We start from the raw sequence: 22592 nt of genomic DNA on the forward strand, positions 1-22592 counted from the left end.
AGTTCTTACTTGATGACCTGCAAAATGGACCTGTCATTATCAGCGTGCACGGTGGACGGGTTGGAAATTGCAGTATGATCATATTTCACAGGGATATTCTGTCCCGTCTGAGAAATATGATCAAACTGTACTGCAATTTTCAACACGTCCAAACGGACGTGTTGAAAATTGCAGTTGCCAATTAATAACAATTAATAAACATTAATTGGCATTCAATTAATTGCGTACTCGTTCTACGTACGTAAAATTTAAGTATATTACTTATAACTGTAGAGATATAAGTAAAAAAAGCAAAGCTTCATAATTCCCTCTTCGGATTTAAAAACTTTGCCTTTGTTGTTATTGAACCGAATCAATTCATTAAACATACTTCAAAAACAAAAACGTTACTCACTAAATTAAAAAAAAATGTTCCTTCTTTATTACAATTTATTTTACATATGGATGATTCAAATCAAGTAGCTTATATCAAAAGACCCTGCCGGTAAGGCGCACGGGTATAGCCCTCTACTGGTGCATTTAAGGGTGAATGGAGCATACTCTAATACGCAACTTCAGTGCTTCATTCACCGAAAATGTAAGTCACCGGAATAAATAATAATATAATGAATGTGCGAAATGAATGCAGTTATGTTTATTATATAGACGTTACACGCTAGCAAGTTATGTTGTGTGAAAGCTTGAGACTGGCCGCGTAAATACGTTCAGACCAACCCTCCGTGAAAGTACTCATCCGAGCGGAAACTTTTATTAACAGCGTTTTGCAGATTCTCTTAGATACACCGCTAACTATAAGTGTAAGGAGATATTACTTACTTACAGCTTGTATTTATTTCCGTTATTTGGCACAATTCTACGTTTTATATATTTAAGTAATGGTAAACCATCATTTCTAGTTAAAGGTGGAAGGTCTGCTTAAACGACGCTACTATCGCAACCTCTAACGTAGGCTCATAATTATTTCTAATATATCCAAATCTTAATAGTATATTCATTGCATTTTGCATTGCATTTACAAAACAAATAGATACTTATCGAAACTAAAAAAAGTAAGGTGTAATGGCTACACTATTAATGATTTGAGACGAGCATGATCGTATAGAGGCCATACTCGGCTGTATTCGTCGATCATCGTTTATAAATCCGATCGTAATCGCCGATAATGTAGAGCAGGCACATGACATTTAAAAATATCCGCGGAAGTTAACGTTTTCTAATAATTTGGTGTAAGTATAGTCAAAGATATTCGCCGAAGCATTTATCTTTGGTAATCGTAGGTTCATGTAGGGAGCTGAGTTTGATCAACCTTCTCACAACTTTCACGACAGAAGAAGACATACTTCATCTCACTAATGTAAATATGGTTGTATTTCGCGGCAGGCTACAGTCAAATGCAATCATAGATATGCATTACCGACCGCTGCTAATCCAAGTTTACCATTAAACCGTTAATTGGTTGGTTGAAATCAACCAAGCGACGTCACTATGGTGTGATACAATGCTGTACTATGTAAGTTCTGTACGGTTTAGTGCCTGGTCCTGATCCAATAAACAGGTCAACGTCGAGGCTTGGAGGTAGTAGCGATATAGAATTATTGAAGTGGTACCTGTGGTGTGGTTACTAAGTCGAGGTTCGCGATCAACTTGGCACCCTCAGACCTGTGGTTTTATATTTTGTACCGGGCCAAGTAGTTAATGCCAAATTTACAATAAGTCACGTAAAAAAATGTGGTGTGGTTCACCGGTTTGCTTCTCAAGCGGGAAGTGGCAGTTAGATCCTTGGTAACAGATTGAGTTATTAATGTATCTTTAGTGAAATTGTCACTAACAGTTGGCTATTGACAATACAGCTCGCCACATTGGTCTAACAAAAAAGGTCGGCGAGACGTGTTTAAAGATGTACCTTCGACTATCCCAATTGGGAATATAGTAATGAACTTTATGTTATATTGTGAACTTGTATTGGGGAGTGTGCGGGACAGTGCGGTGATCGGCGTCCAGCGCGCTACGGAAGCGGTTATCGAAAACCGACGCAACCATTTTGTGCTACCGGCTTCCGGCTGCGGGGTAAAATGGAAAACTGTCAAAGTCTCCAACCGGACCAAACCAGATGTAACATACGTCAATACTGGTCCTTAAAAATCGTAACGCTGGCCTGCGATTCAAATTTAAAATGTTGCCCATATTGGACTTGTTTCATGAGTTACATTAACTGCCTATATACGTCCCACTGCTGGGCACAGGCCTCCCCTCAATCAACCGGAGGGGGTATGGAGCATACTCCACCACGCTGCTCCACTGCGGGTTGGCGGAGGTGTTTTTACGGCTAATAGCCGGGACCAACGGCTAAACGTGCCCTCCGAAGCACGGAATCATCTTACTTTTTCGGACAATCAGGTGATTCAAGCCTGAAAAGACCTTACCAAACAAAGAACAGTCTCACAAAGTGATTTCGACAATGTCCCCATCGGGAATCGAACCCGGACCTCCAGATCGTGGGCCTAACGCTCTAACCACTAGACCACGGAGGCTGTTTCATGAGTACATATCTACAATCCACTATTTCTTCGATTTAAATAATTAACTGTTGAGTTAGTCTTGCTAATAATGATCCACAAAGCTGACGCCACAAGCAACTCTAATTATATCGACGGTCCTTTTTACGATTGTGTAACGAGATGGTACCCAATACCTAAGAAGTAAGATAATACGAAGCGTAATAGGTTCAATTAGTGCTTTGATGTTAAAAAACACAGATTAGTAAATAATATTTCGAAATATTATCTTCGACTTGAAACTGTTTATAGTAGTTACAGTCATGCGCAATATAATGTACCCACTTTAGGACTCTGTCGCACTAACATATTTGACATTTAGTGAGACTTACAGTTCAATTTGTCAAAAAAGTTAATGTGACATGGTACCAATGTGTATACATATTAATGCTCGTGATCGTACTTAGGCATTTATTTTATGTCTAAAAAGTTGTACTTGTTCAAATATTTCTAACGTGTCAATTCAAGTAACTAATTATAATAACAGCAGTTATTTGCACCGCGTTTTAGTCTTTATATTCTGTCAATATCTACAATTTAAACTGTTAATTTGATAAGAAATAATAGTTTTCTCTAAATATTTATTCAAAAGTAGAATCACATGCACAAGTACGTACATTTTTCGAAGAATAGCAATATCGAACGTACTACCACAGGTATTATAAATAGTTCAGAAAGTAAGGACGTTACAAAATTAATGAAATGAGGGTGTATGTACATGCGGACATGTGGAAATTATCGTGACAAACATTCACCGACTAGACAGAAAATTATTGACTGTCCTTTAGTAGCTAATAAAACTGTATAATGTTTTGAAATCTCCAATTCGAAGTGTTTTATAGTGAAAATTTACATTAGACAGACGTATACTTTATAATAATAAAGTGAAATAAAATAAATTTTGTCCATCCTATAACGATTTGAATACGAAATCTCTGCAACTGTATATATACTTTTCATTTCGCAGAGGCTCTCAAGAGCAAACTGCCAAAATTAGTTATGTTAGTATACTAGTTTCTATTTTTTTGTATGCAATTATTATACAGGTTATTAGTGACATCGTCCCATTCCAAAAAAGTATGGAACTGAAAATAATAAAAAAAAAAAACACTAAAAAACTCATGAATTTTATGAATTAATTCCACTTGATATCAATTCAGAATCATGGTCCTGATCACCCCCTGAATCATTTGTTACGGTGTCACTAACACTATTTGTATGGCCGGTGGGATGTCCAAACTTACTTTTTTCCATGTTACGATACAAACCAATAGCCCGCAAGCGATGTAGGTACTTTAAAAAAAATATTGAACTCTGTTTAGGCCTGATGGGTTGATAATCTGTTAGGTAACGTACGTACTGTACCGTAAACAAATATCAAGAGTGGCTGCTATTTATGGCTCTGCTCACGCCAATTCGGATGCTAGCGTGATGGTATGTTTGTATGAACCAATGCCATCAATGGTCCATGGGTACGTTCATATATATCGTTACACTGAACAAACATAAATGAACTTGAAACGTCGTCCCCAAACAACACGTGACGTTTCAGCAATAGAGCCAACATCACGTGGCTGTACTAATGAAAATGCTGGCTCCTTCTCATTTTCACAAGACTGGGTACTGGGTAGGTTCGTAACCACTCCCCTAAGAGTACGTTTTTAAGAACTCGCATCCGTAGTAAAGTGCTACGCCGTAGCAATAAGTCGTAGCATTCGTGATTGATACTTAACAACCTTTTCAAATGGTTACTTTGCTCGTAAATAACGTATTTTTTATGATTTCTTTTTACTCATGTCAACTATCTATCCTTGTCAAATAACAGTTAATGAAAAAGCCTTAACTTAAAAAGATTTTATGTTGGTTATTCGTTAAAACTACGCAAAGTTAAGTGGTTAATAGGGCGGGATTACTCCATAAATAATACATTCGATTCAACTTATTATAAATCAATGGAATCGTGAGAATTTAGGAATGTGCGATATTATAGTGAGAACTACCAATAAGATAATAGTTGTTTATTGATTTTACTGTCCATGTAAATACAATTCAGAGGAGGCAGAAGCTGCCAACCGCGTTTGGCACCGTTCGGCCATTTAACTTGTAGATAATGACTGTTTGGCCTGATCGTCTCATCTTCATGTAAACGACTGATAACCAAACATACCTACACTTTGGCTAAGGTACATTCATTAACCAAGATTACATCTATGAGGCCTGCCAGATTGTTTAATACGGCTGTTAAGTAATTTAAGCTGTTATTGTTATTGCTATAATGGCCACAATTCCTGCAGACACCTCCTAATTTTATTTCAAGTTACACCTGTCATTTTTTATACGTCGAAAAAAGGGAACGGATGATTGACAACTGTAAATTTTAAAATGAATAAATAATCCGGGCGACTGAAATAAGCGTCTCGCTTGTATGCAACCCGTTTGACCTGCGCCGTCAACTTAATTACGTCTGGTTATTGGCTAATATATAAATTTGGAAGAGTTTTTAAAATTTCTGCCTAAAATTGACGTGTGTTCCATAAATTTTATGCCTGTCTCTTTCCTTTTCGACGGATAATAAAATGGCAGGTATAACTTAAAATAAAATTAGATAATGTCTACAGGAGTCAGCACTAACGTGCACTTTACCTAAAGTAAGACAAGCAACTCGACCATGGTATGGCCAATGCAGATAATAGTAGGTAAAAACCACAAGCAACTTTTTATACAGTTCACATGTAAGTGTGCGAGTACCTTTTATATGATGATGTATATATGTTATGACAGTCGATTGAATAAACGTTTTATTAAGAAGTACATATACAGGCTTGTTGCTATATAATGTCTTATGTTATGTTATTAATAAGTAGCACTGAAAAAATACTTTTACTGTAGCTCATTTTCTCTTAGTAAACCATCGTCTCTTACCTAACCTGAAGATTTAACAGGGCTAGTTTTTTACAGAAGCGACTGCCTGACTGACCTTCCAACCCGCGAAGGGAAAACCAGCCCAATACAGGTTAGGTCACATACCTCCGAAAAGCATTTACTGGGAATGTGGGTACTGAGCACTGCGGCGAGCACGTGATAATCATTTATGATCCAAACATGAATACGAAAACAAATTCGATAATCGTTGGTTTAGGCCTGTGCTGGATACGAACCTACGACCTCAAAGTGAGAGGCAAGCCTTCTACCAACTGGGGTATCACGTCTTTTAGTCGAACTATTTAAAGATAAACCACACCAGTTAAACCATAAATGAATATGTAGCGGGGCTATTAAATATCTATTTATAGCGAATGTGACATTCCCACTGCTGTTATTAATTAGTTCTCTGCCCCTTCCCTCATCTACCCTTGTACTTACGTTCGCACAATGTCCGTCTTAAATAGGTTCAACTAATCCAGGCACTGATACCATAATTACATTACATAAGCTTAAAACACATAATAACGGGTTCTTACCGCGTTTAAATGGGGATATGAGACTCCCGATATTTCGACACTGTTGCAAGTGCCATGATCACGGGATGACTGATGAGATTGGAGTGGAGTAGGTAGAACCATAATTTTCTACGGGCAGACATATCTGTCTACCCTCTTTCTTTGCCGCTTGTTTATGTTTTTGATATCGGAGTTTGGTGCGAGTTCAGATGGTTCCGAACATTCCGATATCAGTCTCATATCCCCATTTAAACGCGGTAAGAACCCGTTATTATGTGTTTTAATTATGATAATAACCGCGTAAACTTAAAACAATGTATTACATAAGCTCACGATATCCCAATTGGGGTAGTCAGAGTTACATCCATCGCAAGATGAACCAAGTACCCACGTCTCACCGAGCTTTCTATTAGAGCAAAGTGATAGGTGGTGAGCCGTATCGCCTATAATGATCGATCCAACTATTGCAAGTCCGGGTTCGAACCGGCGCTCGCCTTTGAGAAGCAAGCACAACCACAAAATAATTAGAACCACAATGGCTAAATCATTACTGAATTAGTTTGTAGTCATATCGGTCGGCGAGGAGCTCGGTGGCGCAGCGGTTAACGCGCTCGGTCTGCGATCGTTGAAGTAAAGCAACTTTCGCAAAGGCCGGTCATAGGATGGGTGTCAACAAAAAAAAAGTTTTCATCTCGAGCTTCTCCGTGCTTCGGAAGGCACGTTAAGCCGTTGGTCCCGGCTGCATTAGCAGTCGTTAATAACCATCAATCCGCACTGGGCCCGCGTGATGGTTTAAGGCCCGATCTCCCTATCCATCCATAGGGAAGGCCCGTGCCCCAGCAGTGGGGACGTTAATGGGCTGATGATGATGATGTCGGTTATAAAAAGCATTGATACCTTTGCAGCTTTGAAATGTTCCATGAAAAATTAACAAATCCCGGACAATGTTTGGCGCTCAGTAGTTCAGTATTTACTTCATAGAATAAGGAATAATACAGAACGGCAACTCTCTGCACCACCCCAGCGGCTGAGCTAGGTATTTACTTCACCTCCCTCGGTCTCACTTTAGTCTTCAAGCATATGGGCGTCTAACGTCACACACGCAGATACTCGTATACGATAACGTCAATGTGTAATGTCTGTGTAAAGCAAGATGTTTTGTATGAAGTGTCCGGAATGTGCTTACATCTATTGTATAAACAACATAACTTAAGAAAAGTGTTTGAAGAATCACTTCGCTGTCTGCCTGTCTGATTGTCATAGCCGATAGTCAAAGAAAAAATAAATCACTACGTTTTAGCCGATAGTCTCAAAATAAATAATAAGTGTAATTTTCTTTTCAATGTACCATTTAAGAATATGAATAATAATAAAATAAATTTAATGCCAGTAACAATTTACATTTGCTATCATTAGCCATTTCTTTATTTTTTTTTAATGTTTATTTGTACTTCTTCATGCAGGCCGAACACATCACAACATTGTTATTTGAATATTTTTACCACCTTTTGTATTTTGTGTTCTCACAAATAAATTGATTTGATTTTGATTTGATTTAAAAAGTAGAAATAGACATTTTTTGGATTGGCCTCATCTTTTTTTAACGTGACTTATTGTTTTACCACTGTCATAAACTACTTGGCCGGTACGTGATCTCATCGGGAGACGATCAAATATACACAAAAAATATATATATAATAATAATAGCTACTTTATTATATACACTTGGACATGCACTTGGACATTATTTTAAAATTAACTAATTAATTAATTAAATTGAGAGTATAGGCATAGTAACTATAAAAAGTTAGACCGTTACTAATTAAAAAATGTATTTTTGATGCTTTTTGGCTAGTTTTCTTAAGTTGGAAGGGTGGGTAGAACAAAACCCCTCGTGACTTGTTTAATCATGTGAGATAATGTTGAACCAGAAATATTACGGTTAGAAATAAGTATTTGTCAAATTTTACTTATTTTGTGTGTAAAATATGAATATAACAAACATATTAAGGACTCGGTATCGAAGGAACAACGAAAGAATTTGGCCTATGTTCACATTTATATTTCAGGTTAAATATTAAATTAGTCCATGTCGCAAAGTACCAGTAAGTACCTATCATCTAGTGATTGAATGTTGTCAGTATGGCGACCCTCTTTCTTTGTCTGTAAGATTCAATTTTCCCATACAGCGCCACCTATGCCGTTTCCTTGCAACTAACTGTATTTTCCAGCTGAAAGTGCTGAAAGCGCTGTGAAACACCGAAGATTCAATAGAGGGCGCCACCACTGCAAATAGTTCAAACCTAGAGTAACGCAAAATATTCCACGGGCATTCATGAGGGCATTCAGTTTTCCATCTCTAGCGTTGTGAGAAAAATTCAACAGATGGCGCTATTCCATATTTGCTATTCAAGTTACAGCTTGCAGCATTGCTCGCTGCAGTTCAATTCGCCTGCATCGTTCAGCGTTGCAAGAGCAATTTATATACAATTTATACCCCTATAGAGATAGCATAGACACTACTACATTATTAACCACCGAGAACAGCGACAATTCGTTAACTCTTTGAATGGTCCAATTGAGAATTCAGAAAGCGAATTTTAAACTCCGGGCTTAAGTTCTTGATATTAAATTCTACAAAGCTTTTTTCTTTATCTTCTCTGACTGCGCCAAAGATAAATTAAAAAATGCTAATCTAGAAATAGAAGTCTAAGATAATCAAAAATCAATTTAATTTTACTTTCTGACTTAGTTTCGAATTTTTATTTATGAATTAAGTAACAATGAGCACGACATTTGACCAGTTTGGCTCCACCCACCGCATTAGGGATTCCGGGCGTGATGTTATCCATGTACAATGTCTTTTGTTTGATTCTCTATAGATGAGATTTTACGATGTTTTACCAACTTAAATAGTTTTTCCATTTTATGATAAAAGAGTGCAGAAAATACAGGATATAAAAAAGTTGGGGCATTAGAAAAGTTAGTACCTACATAAATGTCTTATGACTTTCCAACCAACATCTACCTACCTACTGACTGTATGTAATGTGTGGATAATGTTTTTGCTTGTTGGCAGAACACTTAAACTAGTTTAAATACCTCATTCTAATAAGTTTTGTACTTACTTACAACTGTTTCTCGTCCCTAATAAAATAACAATTTGTCAAGTCCTTGCATGTTAATAATAATAATTATTATTAATAATAGCCCTCAATGTCCCACTGCAGGGCAAAGGCCTCTCTTCCCTTCTTCCACTCTTCCCTGTCCCCAGCATGTTAATAAACTTAATATTATTCATTAAAGAGATCTTTGTAGAGGCTGTCTGAAATATTGGAATAAACCAAGCAGAATTCCAAGCTGATGTAAGGAATTGGGCTGCCAACATACGCCATTCACGAGTTCCAATGCGGAAAATTGAACTCACCAGCTTTACCACCATTTACGTCAAACGCTACGCCGCGAGTAGTGCGGGTACCCAAATGAATTTTCACTTTCAAAGAAAGATATTATCACACATAACATAATCTCCCTACTATATCCCAATTGGGATAGTTTGAAGTACATCCATGCGCCACCGAACTTTCTTTGTATGATATTATATTATTATCTTAATAACTAAATATTATTAAAACTATAATTTCTATTCTAAGAAGAACACTCTGGGATCTTTGCTGCAAAGTTGCAGGAAATCGAATATTTTTTTAGTGCATTATTTATTCTCCTTTCTATTTGACTAAAGTAAAAATTACTGAAATTCTTGTTTTTGTAACAGCGCTATTTTAGTTTCGTTACAGCGCCACCTGTGAAATTTTCCTTTAAGTAGATATATTTCCCAACTTTAGTTAGCTTTCCCGGGCGAAGCGTATGTACTGCTACTCGACACTAGGTGGCGCTAGAAGGACCTTGCCACCAGTTACGTACGTTAGTACGACTTGCCAAACTAAGCCTGTACGTACTTATTGGGGTAAGTAGATCTTCCATGACGTCAGCAATGCACAAAGCGACCATACATATATAAAGCATGAACTTTGAAAAGTTGCCGCATATTATTTTTGTTTTAAAACTAAGGAAGCTTTTTAAAGCGTTCATACCTTGCTAATTTTTAATATAATATTAAGTAGTAATGGTTAGCATATTTATAAATTAAGTGAATTGTCCATTGTTTCGCATTTTGATCAGTGCTGACGTGCTTGCCTTTGTTCCGTCGTTACGTAAACCTTTGTTCGTCGAATTGGGAACAAAAAGCTGCGTGTCTTTTCCGAGTTTTGGGGTGGTTTATCATTTTAAATGTTAGGTATTGTATTGACTTCGATAGTACCTGGTATTAAGTAGTTAGTCGATAGTTTATTGACAAAATAATGTTTAATTGCTTGTATATTCATGGTGAAAGTGGCGGATCGCGGCGATCCTTGGACCACGGTTAGTTCACGCCGCGCCGCGCACATTGGTAGAACCAGTTTGAAGGTCGACCGATATTGGTCTCGAATAATGTTCCCACTTATCATCGGGATAGCAACTTTTAGAATAACTACCTTGGAGAATATATCTCACATATTAATAGACACCTACTCTCTCCGTGCGACTTTTTCCTACTACCGTGTGTGGGTTTGTGGGTACGTTTATACTCGTGCCAAAAATATTTACCTATGCTAACATAATTACGTTAACGAGCACAAGAAGATATTTGATAAAATTAACAACATACACTTACAAAATATATTTTTTCTGACACAATATTTTATTTTCTGTTGCAGGTAAGTCTCATCCCTGTTTTTGCTCCTGTTTCCTCTGAGGCAATCCAAATCTGCAGGTGGGTGTATTTCCACAGAATTTATATAGTGTATTACTAGAAATCCGTAAATATATTGAAGGAGTGTTATTAATAGAACGATATTATCCTCAACAAAGGACAGTGGATCAAAATACATATTTCTGTAATAAGTACTTAGAATATAATTTATAAAAATAGAGAGGCAGATGTGTGGAAGATGAAAGTATAGAGAGTGAATCGCGATGAGGGATTAAGTTGGGGTGAAAATCGGCGGATTGTCCCCGCACCTCACCCCGGACACTTCATACCAAACTCCTCGTTTTATACAAACACTACACATTGACGTTATTGTACACGCAAATCTGTGTGTGTGACGTCTGATGTCCATACGATTGAAGACTAAAGTAAGACCGAGGGGGTGAGGTAAACGTAGCTCAGAAGCTTAACGGCCTCTGTGGTCCAGTGGTTAAGCGTTGGCTCACAATCCGGAGGTCCTGGGTTCGAATTCCGGTGGGCACCTATCACAAAAGTCACTTTGTGATCCCTAGTTTGGTGAGGACATTACAGGCTGATCACCTGATTGTCCGAAAGTAACTTAAACACGATCCGTGCGTCGGAAGGCACGTTAAGCCGTAGGCCCCGGTTACTACTTACTGATGTATGTACGTTGTCGTTGCATGAGTCATGTCAGGGGCCTTCGGCGGCTCAATAGTAACACTGACACCAGGGTTGATAAGGTTGGTATAGAAGACGAGAAGCTGGCGGAGAGTTGCCGTACTATATGTATTATTATTCCTTATTGTATGCCCGCACCCCGGTAATGTATTTATGACGGCTCACGTCTTCGGCGGCGCGTCATCTGGCGTATAAATCGTGCTTATCGCCGCAACCGGCGACCACTGCTCCTCTGATTAATTACCAATCCTCTTCAAACACTACGAGGTGCCACCCGGAATTTATAGTCAATACACCACCGATGTATTATTCAGAAAAGAATTGAAGATTATTTTTGAGTTTATTGAGAGGTTCGACCTCACCAACGTTGCTGTCAGGGTTGAGAGGATCGTGTAATGACTATGTACCTGCATACCATAAGCATAATACCTTTATACGTCCTTTTTACTGGGCACATCCTACTCTCAATCAACTAGAGATGGTACGGAGCATCTTCACTACGCTGCTACGCTACTGCATGTCAGTGGACGTATTTTACAGATAGTTGTCGGGGCAATGTCTTAACATGTCTTCGGAAGTACAAAGTCATTTTGCTTTTTTAACCTATTAGATGACTCAGAACGCAATGTTACCTAACTATGTAAAGGGCATTCTCATAAAGATATTTCGACAATATTCCCATAGGGGATCACACGTCTAACTACTAAACCATGGAGGTTATTAAAACTGAATTGCAAGCGGAAACAAGCCGGCCTGTTTTTACGGTTCAAGGATGTCCAGAAAAGACATGAAATGTATTATACATAGTTAGGTAACATTGCGTTCTGAGTCACCTGATGAAGGGGGTTGCCCCTTGGTTTGAATGAGAAGCACGATGCTCTTACGGCAGGTGTAGATACCGGCGACCAGCTTTCATAGTTGACGGTGTTCTTACTTATCGCCAGTGTTCGCGCACGGTTTCACATTATTATGATTGCTATGTACGAGTAATAGGGCAAATTATTACAGTACCTACAACGCTTTTCCTTGGTAAATAAAATGAAAACAAACATAATTGTATTGAATAAATAAAGCCTCTTTCATAGAAATTATAAAAATAACACAGATTTTAATATAAAATACACTTTATGAAGGATCTTAAGAAATATAAGCTGAAAATAACAAGATACTTAGTACGTATCTCTTTACGAACGAATATGCAGCCTTAATATATTTGAATCAGAATTTTTCTCGTACATGATATGGAAACGTAAGTAGGTATATAAGTAGCTTGCGTCTGCGTTGAATTTGCAACATTTTCACTGAAATCTGCTTAACTTGATTCGCTCCAGAGATATCGAAGGCGGACGTGATCAAGCGAGTAGAGTAAGTTCTAAATCTAAAACCAAGTTCTCTGTGCAAGTCCGGTAGCCGCACAAACATCTCTGGGTTGATGCGTTTTGCTTCAATCTCAAAGTTTAACGCGATTGCTAACGAAGGCGGGGAATTAATCTTTAGTACAATTATTATTACCATCTCACGGTAACGAATGACGAATGGTTGACGAATAGTTTGCTAGTTGGAACACAGATTACTTCCAATACATTGTATGTAAGCTGCTGTGCATATTAATTAATAATGGAGTCTAGTGACTAACACACGAAACCAACTTTAAACTTTGAACACTTGAACAGGGAAGTTTAGCTCTAACTGGAATAACAACAATATATAAAGCTTGCCAATAATGGCAGTTCAAATATCAGAAACAAATTAAAGGCGATTAGGTGGAATAACCGTCGAAAGTATGGCTATTACCTTAGCAGTGTCATTAACCACTATCGGCGGAAACTACCTAGGGAAATCTAATCGTCACTTCCTTACTGCTTCCGGTGCACTCGAGGCATGCGACCTTGCATGAGCTCACTCAACGGCCTTCCTTACCAACTTTTACCTCTTTGAGACACATCTAGAACTATTTATTCATTTCATTTATCTTTGAAATAATAAGTATTATCTGTTGTTAGTCAAAGCATGATTACTTTCCCGCAAAAAACTCAGAATAGGTAAAAGCGCCGCAGTAGGATAATGCACAAAGCGACATCTCATTTATTTTTCAATGGCAACATTTATCATAGAAATACTATTTGGATTAACCTTATTTCCCATTAAAACATAAATTAACCATCTTCCTTGCAAACATTATCTAGTACCTATCAAGTTCAATAGAATTTCTCCGGAGACGAACACACACACACACACGTAATCCCTAATGGGGTGGGCAGAGCCACAAGTAATCAAAGACAACTTGCAGCCACTATTGTTACGATGTCGTAAGCTGGATATGACAAACCTTATGATGATAGGGGATCGGCCTACCGGCCATAACATTAGTCCATCATGTTAGAGGACACAATCCCTCTGTCGGTTTTTACGACATGCCCGGAGACGAAACTTATAATATTTGTATGTGTAAGTAAGTAGGGGGGGGGGGGGGGGGGGGTCACAACGACTAATGCCTCGTAACGGTTCGTGGAAATAGTGCACAGTGTGCGTGCCGACTGTTGTTGCGTTACTATACGAATTGTCGCGTTGTATCGTGCACTTAGATATTATATCGATTGGGTAGTTTCCTAGGTCAAACATAAATGATTAAATTCTGATTACTAAATAAAGGCAGATCTAAAGGTAACAAAAAACTTTTCTTCTTTTCTATTTAGCTTATTTACAAATTATAATAGAGAAAAATGTAATATAATATAAGTGCAACATTTTGACACGTTTTTCTATGACGTCACATGTTTTTTTTTTCATACTAGTAATTTCGTATTTTGACGTTTAGTAAAAAGTAACTGATTTGACTAGTTGAACACTACCCTATGGGAGATTGTAGACTACTAGTTGTAGACAGTTTTAATTACTTACAACAGTTTTCAAAAACTATTTCACAAATAAAATATTTTCTGCAATGCAAGTAAGTACTATACGATTTCGCCTATTTCCCGTTAGGGTAGGCCACGGAATTGAAATTGCCTTAAATGAAATTATATTTATTTAAATTAAACTTGCACTATTATGTATTTGCTAGGCTTAAGTGGAGATGGGCAGGACCCTTGGCAAGACGGGAAAACAACGGATGGATTAAGGCTGTTACTGAATGGTGGCCAAGGGATGGTAGGTATGCGATATCGAGGCAGACAATCCCGGATAATATTTTGAGGTACGCCGAAAAGCAATGGATGATGAAACAAATGGACTTGCACAGACCCGGATGGCGTGAAGGAGAGGAGGCCTATACCTATCAGTGGGTGGATACAGGCTGCGTAGAAAGATTATGTATTCTGTATCTATAATCTAATAGTCATGTCTAGTTGGCAACATAGTCGTATAAGTTAATAAGATTGAGCGAAAGTATACTTTATGTACTTATTAAGTAAGTAGCTGGATTAGGTAAACTCTACTGTGCTTATTTACTGCAGTTATATCACTATATACGAAATGAAATTCACAAGTTTCCAATCAATGAAGTCCCATCATTAGATGCAAGAACTATCAGTCGCAACAGTTTGCAAGTATCCACTGAACACAGTTATTCTTTCAAAGATACGTCCGTGTACTATCATCATATTAAGTTTTTGGACGAGTATGTTCCGCTGTACGTCCTTAGCCGATGATTAAAACGCAGAACTATCGGGCATCAAACTTGAACTTCAAAATACAACCATCAAGCGTGATATTTAAAAATAGCCTAATTGCGACTCGCGTATGGGTGATAGTATTAAAAATGAATTGTCGTTGGTCACTCGAACACAATACACTATGACTAATTAGTATTGTATGCGGTAACCGCGATCGATATTAGTCGAACTACACGCTCACGTGGTAAGGCAATCGATTACGTGATATTTTACCGCCAAGTCGACAGATACAATAAATATAAGCACTCCTTATTACAAACGGTTTTTACTTGCTTTTGAAAAATGCAAACTATATTGAATAAACCAGGATAGTCTTGTATTTTTTGACGTCCTTTGTAGGATTCTAATTAATTTCCCTCTTCAGACAGGTAATACAAGAACGAAGATAATAATGTAGGTACTTGGCTCGCAGCTTGCCGTCTACTTTATCAAAGCGCAATTCAAGGAAGAAATACGTCGTCCCAGTGCTTCTACGCCCTTTGTAATATGAAAATGTCTAGCGCAAGAACAACACAAACAGTTTAATTATATTTCACCTTACTCCACTTTAAAGTTAGACATTAATATGCAAGGAATTTTGTCAGTACTAACCATTACAATAAATTATATTCTTTAGGTAAGTAGTTAAATGATAGATTGTTTATGACGTGCTGGGAATGTAAAATTCAAAGGAACCACTTTTTCACTAGCATAGCCGTGGTACGGTCAATACAATACGTATACTTACGGTACGGTGCTAGGTCACTGTAGTTAATGTGTTGTGAATTCAGCCGTTAGTCGTTGGGACTTTCAATTTAGCACGTTCCGCCTCTTCCAGTAGTGGCAGTGGTACTGCGAGCGTGCATGGTACATTAAACGGCATATTTGGGCCGCAGTGGCGCACAGTACGCTTCTTTACAGCCTTGCAATGCGGTTTAAGGGGAAATTGTGTTCTGCTGCGGCATCCGCTGCCCCGCCGGCCTCAATTTACTTCGCTGAAATTAACAATTATCGTAATTGCCTTTCAATGTATGTTTGTTTAGAGGCCCTGTTAATTGCCAATATGCTGCACATTCTAATACGATAAAAATATATTACTTATATTTTAGAAGTGTAATATTTCTATTGAATTTACTTTGAAAACATTCAAGTACCTGCTGCGGTTATTGGAAATCCCGTCAAAATACAATGGACAAAGACACCTATTGAATGAAAGGACCTTGTTGTATAACAGTATCCTAATTAATAGAAATATACCGGGCGCACATAACCTCGGGCAATGCATATTTTTTAAATGATGATCAAGGGATTTGCAAACAGTTTTTCTATAGTACCGGGTACTACACCGAACCGGTGTAAACAGTTCAAATTGAATTGCATTGCAAACCAAATATGCCACCAATTAAGTTAAATGCTAGAAATGGCATACAAATGGTTTGCAAAACTTCTTTTGTAAAAGTACATAATATTGTTCAGTTTTGTTGTTAAAGGAACATTTTAAAAAGACTAAACTTGTTAGTTGTACTTTCAATAGAACCTAGTTGTGACTATTGTGTTTCCGATTTCAATCGAGTTATTGCTTGGCACTAAGAAACATACGGATGCACATTATGCATCATTAGTTATCGGATATTATTTGTACTACATTCTTGCTCTTAAACTAGTAGGTATTGACCCCGATTCCTGCAGACATCTCCTAAATTTACTTTAAGTTATACCTGTCAATTTCTTATCCGCCGAAAAGGAAAGGGACGGATGATTGACAGCTCTTAATTTTAGGAAGAATAAGTAATTGAATGAATAACCCGGGCTAATCATAAAGGTATCTCACCGGTATGCAAATCGTTTGAAGTGTGCTGTCCACATAATTCTGTCGGATTATTGGCCAATGTAAAATTTTTTGTCCGTTGTTTTAGATTTGTGCTTAAAATTGACGTGTGTTCCATAAATTTTATGCTTGTCGATTACCCGTCCCTTTCCTTTTCGGCGGATAAGAAAATGACAGATATAACTTTAAATAAAATTATATGGTGTTTACAGGAATTACAGTTATTTAATCTGTGTTTTAAGTCATGAAATATTTTTTCGCAAAGTTAAATACTACTTCTACGAGCAATACCCGTAAGCAGATATATTCCGAAAACAAAATTGGGAGAGATTACGTACGGGCTGGGGATTAGATCATTTAAAAATTGCACTGGAGTACTCGCAGTATTACGTGATACGTACACGACTATGGCGATTTTTTTAAAAACTTAACGAGTCTGTCGTGTGGCGGTGATAGGTTTGTACCTGATAATATGATCGAGACACCCCTCCTTAATCCAGTACGGGGCCGCGGCGATACGCTCTGCCCCAACGTGTTAGGGTTATGTTGTGTGAAACTGTGGTGCAGGTAGTGTGATATAAAAACACAGCTGTGTACTTTATTCAAGGTTTAGTTTCCAGCTAAAGTAGAGACATAGACTGACGCCTATAAACCACCAGGGCGTATCAATATGGCACTGTTTGATGATACACGATATGTTATTTATTTTTTTGACATGACTTTATTGTATGTAGATTTGCCGCAGATCGCATTAACTACTCGGCCAGGAATATGGTAATCATATTTATCTATGTATTATGTTCTTTCCGTTTATAAAACATACCTACTTACTAGTCGAGCTCTCGGTAGTAGGTCGAGTCGTTCTCGTATGCCGCATTGAGCTACATATGCGGCTTAGAATTTTTAGTTTTCTTTTATCGAAAACATTTTTCCTTTCATAAATAAATAAAATATGAATGAATATAACAGAGTCCGAGGTACAGCCAATCCATAATAAACTAAAACATAGAATAAGGAATTATACTAAAGTAATCGCGTTTCAACTTCGCCACCGAGCTTTTTCACCAGCTTCGTTAAACTATATTAGAGAAAACTTCGTTATAAGTACTTTTTACATTATCAGCAGTCACTAATCGTCAGTCGTAGTGACTAAAAGTATCCTTTTGACCCTTTGCTAGGTATGAACAGTAAGTTTCTAAATCTAAATAATGATCAGATACAGGAGCAGTAGTGTCTACACCAATTCAAAGGTATTTTTACATCTCAGTGGTTATGCAACGTGTATGAATGTGTAGCAGCTAGCAGGGATTTCGATAACAAGTAACGCCCACTCGTATCACTTAAGAGCTCAAATTCCTAGTAGGTAGAGAGTGGACAGAGAGATTCTAAGTTCTCTATGCAGAATCTCTTTGTACAAAGCTTGATACTCAAAGGCGATCAGAATAGTTGTAGAGCATTTTTCTCAAACGAAGTAGCATTTAGAAAAATATTACCTTGTAGAGAAAATATCATAAGTAAGTAATACGTTTTGATCTCAAATATAAAGAGGCGTAAGTACCTACTTAATAAGTGAGTCGTACTGAAAGTCCATAGAAAATAAAACCCTGAAAGAAGGCCCTATTGAAGACTATCAAAGCCTTGTTGTTTCTTGAGACCACAGCACAGTAAATCGTGGTGAGAATACGTTCTCGAATTTAACGCACTTTTGAAATTGTTGTTTATTTATATTTTGGTTACCAATTTATGTGTTTTACCATAGAGGAAATCTACTTACCTACAAATCAAATTTAAAAATAGTTTTCTTTTGTTGCTAACTGGCCAAGAACTTTCAAAATTACTATAAAACACATTTGAAAACATTATGACATCTTTTATGTACCTATTTGTAGTTTATGAACGAGGAATAAACTAACATTAGAAGTTAGAGGAATGAACTAACATAAAATTAGAAATCAAAATGGCCACCGTTATCAGAAGTAGGTACTTTGGAACAGTGTTAGATAAGACACTCGGCTCGATTACTCGGGTCTTGAAAGCCGTATCTATTCTGATTGCATTTATAATCGAAGCACTTTTCTACTATGATAACTACCTAACCTTCTACTAGCCTGAAATTATATTTTTATATAAGTACCGATCGATCGATTTTTATTTACACACACACTGTAACAAGTACTTAAATACAAGTTTTTCGGAAAAAATAAACATAAAGGTGTTTATATACTTTTACCTATTTTAGGAGTTTTAAAAAACCGATATCAAAACAACTTAGTTCATCTTGCAATCCCCAGTTGGAGTAAAGTCATGAGCTTATGTTAAGTTGACAACGAAACGATAACGCTATTTTGTGAAAGCATCGACAATAGCGCAGAGCTTGTGAAATAACCTTAAACTTTTCATTTAGAGGAAACACCTTTAGGTTCCTAACCTATGTATGCTGGAGAAGAAATTCCGAGACATGAAAAGAAGTAAGTAAAAGTAGAGCATTCGAACGTCATTCCAAAATGGATACTTTATAGTTCTTTATAAATGGTTAAATCTTCATCATCGCCAATACATTCTCACTACACTCTCAGCCTCATGTTATACGAGATGAGAGACGTTTTCTCCTAATAATCATCATGGAGCTCAAATTTCTGTATTCGTACACAAACCAAAGCTATATTAACATTTCCACAATTAAATCTCAAATCGCCTCCTAAACAAGAAAAATGTATTAATTTCCGTCCCGATCAGGAGCCCTTCACCCCCGTCAACTGCGTTACGTAATCCCAGACCCACATTCACCCAGATTCCGTCTATTAAAAAGAATACTGAATACATTACACATGTTCCAAAGAGAAAAAGGCTCCAGTTTAATCTGGAATAAAACGCAAGTTAGGGTAAATATGCGAGTAAAAAAGGAGTCGGATGATGATGGTATATTATTTCCTTCTTTACTTAGAATATCTTCATAACTGCTTACTCTTATAAGTGATGTTATTAATAAGTGATCTGTTTACCACTACGCGTCACGTTTAGTTCTGCTACAACTGTCGTAATTTACGGCGACAGGTTGTATCGATACAGTATGGTTAGGTGAACAATGACGTCAATATCCTGTTTTCGGGGGTTATCGTTCAATAGTACTCTCGTAATGAGGACGGTCCTGTTTTCCCGGCGCCAAACGGTCTCCGGCGTTTCATAACGTCAGCCTCCCCTCTTATGACTAGCCTGGTGCCGGATTTAGTGCTCCGTGACAAAATGGAGGACAGCACGCTTAACGGTTATAGTTCAACCATTCCTGGACACAGTTTATCTACCGCGTCACTACCGCTTGCTTAAGAGGTACCTACACAAAATGACCCCAATGTACAACTAAACGCCCATAAAGAACCCACGTCATTTAAATAGCAACGCGTCGTCCTGCTTACGTCAGACTGTCTCATATTTTTGAAAACAATTCTAATAATATTCGTCATACGTAATATTCACAATCATATACATCGTGGTGAAAACCAGAAATAACAAATGTTATTTGAATACGACTACAATACAGAAGCGTTAGTAACATTTATGACATTTAAATTATATTATAAAAAAGCTTTTGAAACTAATCAACGCGAAATAGAACTTGGCATTTAACTGTTTCATAATAAATTGGTGGATACGATGAGAGAATATTAAAGATTTCAGTGAGTATAGTGTCGGGCGCGTAAATCTGTCGTTGCGACAGTGTCGCACTCAGTGACATAGACAATATAAAAAATAAATAGATAACAATATAGAGTATCGCGGTGACCGACAACACATGTTACTCTACAGAAAACAACTAGACAGCGACCATCACGTGTCCTGTGACAAGTAACATAGAAATCAATGCCAGCGATAGCGACTGCCGTGTTATTTAGGTTAGACCCATATGACTACTTAATGCGCAATACACATCAAAGCCTGAGCCTCTGACCTGCCAGCACAGCTCACCGATCTAACCTGGCGGCCTATATGAAAAGAATCATATGGGCAACATGCGCCCACTAACCTTTTGGCGACATGTCGGCGCCTTGCGTAAACTATTCGTTCAGTTGCGCGGATTTACCGACTTGTATTACGTGAAGCCTCCAACTAACCGCCGACCAAAAACTGCACGGGTTTGGTGCCTACTGCGCTTTATAATGCTTGAAATGTGAAAGTATAAAACAAATAAAATGTACTTTAACCAGATGAATAAAGTCTATTTACCCATTCTCGCAAGTAAACACGTACTTACCGTCTAATTCAAATTCATTTTTAAAGTTACTTTGATGATCAGCGGAGAAACGATTTGTCTTAGGATTTGAGGAAACTAATTCCATAATACATAAAGTCTGCGCGGTCCAGACGTACCCACGTAAAAATATTACGACCTAAGCGTTAGCATACGTGTCCAATTTTATTAATATTTACGTGCGCAATTCGCCCCACTGTCCCACTCAACTATATTCGAGTTTAGGATATTTTTACTTCGACTTTGGTATATTTTTGTTGTCAATGTCGATAAAAGAAACTGTGAGGTATATTCTTATGCTAGCTTCACACTATTAAAGTACTAATCAACCACATTGTAACTAATTGTCGACAGTGGTTGTAGTGGTAGCAAAACTTTGTTATTTTGCAACACTGTTAAGCACACATTTGCGGTAAACAGTCATTATTGGTTTTAGAACATAAATTTCAATGTAAACACAATTAAATTCAATTAATATAAATAATTGCAACTGATTTAATTAAATTCGAATAAATAGATGCATTGGTAGTTGCATTCAAATAAATACGTGTTAAATTTCAGTGAAACATTATGTCTACGCTACGTATGTTGATTGAAAGTATGTATCGATCTGGCTTGGATGTGTCATCCATTCAATCTACCTGCATCTGTTGGGTAAACGCCTCCTCAATGTTGCACCAACTTTTCCGGCACCAAAGTAAAATCACTAAATCTTTCAAGGGCCAATACCACGTTTTTACAAGAAGATTCCCATTGACATTCAGAATTTACCTCTAAATAGAAAACAATGTATATTTGTAAAAAATGTTATTATAATGTTACTGATGATTTTGAAAATATGAATGCATGGGATTAACTGTCTGGGAACTAATATTAGGCACCTAAATTACTAAACTGTATACTTAATAATATTTTACGTTTCTTTTTTTTAAATAGAACGTCCAGGGCCCTTTGCCGAGGTTTTCCTTGCAGCTTCTTTTCCCCAGCTAAAAAGTTGTGAGAAGCTGCAGTAGTTTTAGGCGGATGAGACGTTCCTTATGTAAAATAGATTCAAAGCATAGAATAGGGAATAAATTAAAGTGTAACTTTGTTACCTACTGAATAAAGATATTTTTGAATATGAGTACTCATTGTTGCGTCAACAGCTTAAGCACATTTGAAACAATGTCATTTGACCACCAATTTTGCGATGGCTTTTGCCCACCGTACTCTTGTCTAGCCAGGTGTCCAACCCGTTTCCATTTAAAACGCGTGACTTGCCTACCCACATAATAGATTTTCGTTTTCCCTCGATTTCAAGTTGGGTAAGGATCGGCGAGAGAGATGCCTGCCTCTTTGTGCAACTTTAAAGTTTTTGGTAGTGAATACGTAGCGCATTGGATACTGTCAAACAGAATGTACAATGGTATTTCGAAATATTT

The 22592-nt window shown here is 37.4% G+C and overlaps 1 protein-coding gene across 2 annotated transcripts in view; it reads left to right on the forward strand.

The window, feature by feature from the left end:
• LOC126379902 (potassium voltage-gated channel protein Shaker) overlaps nucleotides 1–22592 on the forward strand; it is a 198683-nt gene that overhangs the window by 90487 nt on the left and 85604 nt on the right. The window lies entirely within an intron of this gene.

Source organism: Pectinophora gossypiella, chromosome Z (assembly GCF_024362695.1).
Source record: "Pectinophora gossypiella chromosome Z, ilPecGoss1.1, whole genome shotgun sequence".
NCBI classification, from domain to species: domain Eukaryota; kingdom Metazoa; phylum Arthropoda; class Insecta; order Lepidoptera; family Gelechiidae; genus Pectinophora; species Pectinophora gossypiella.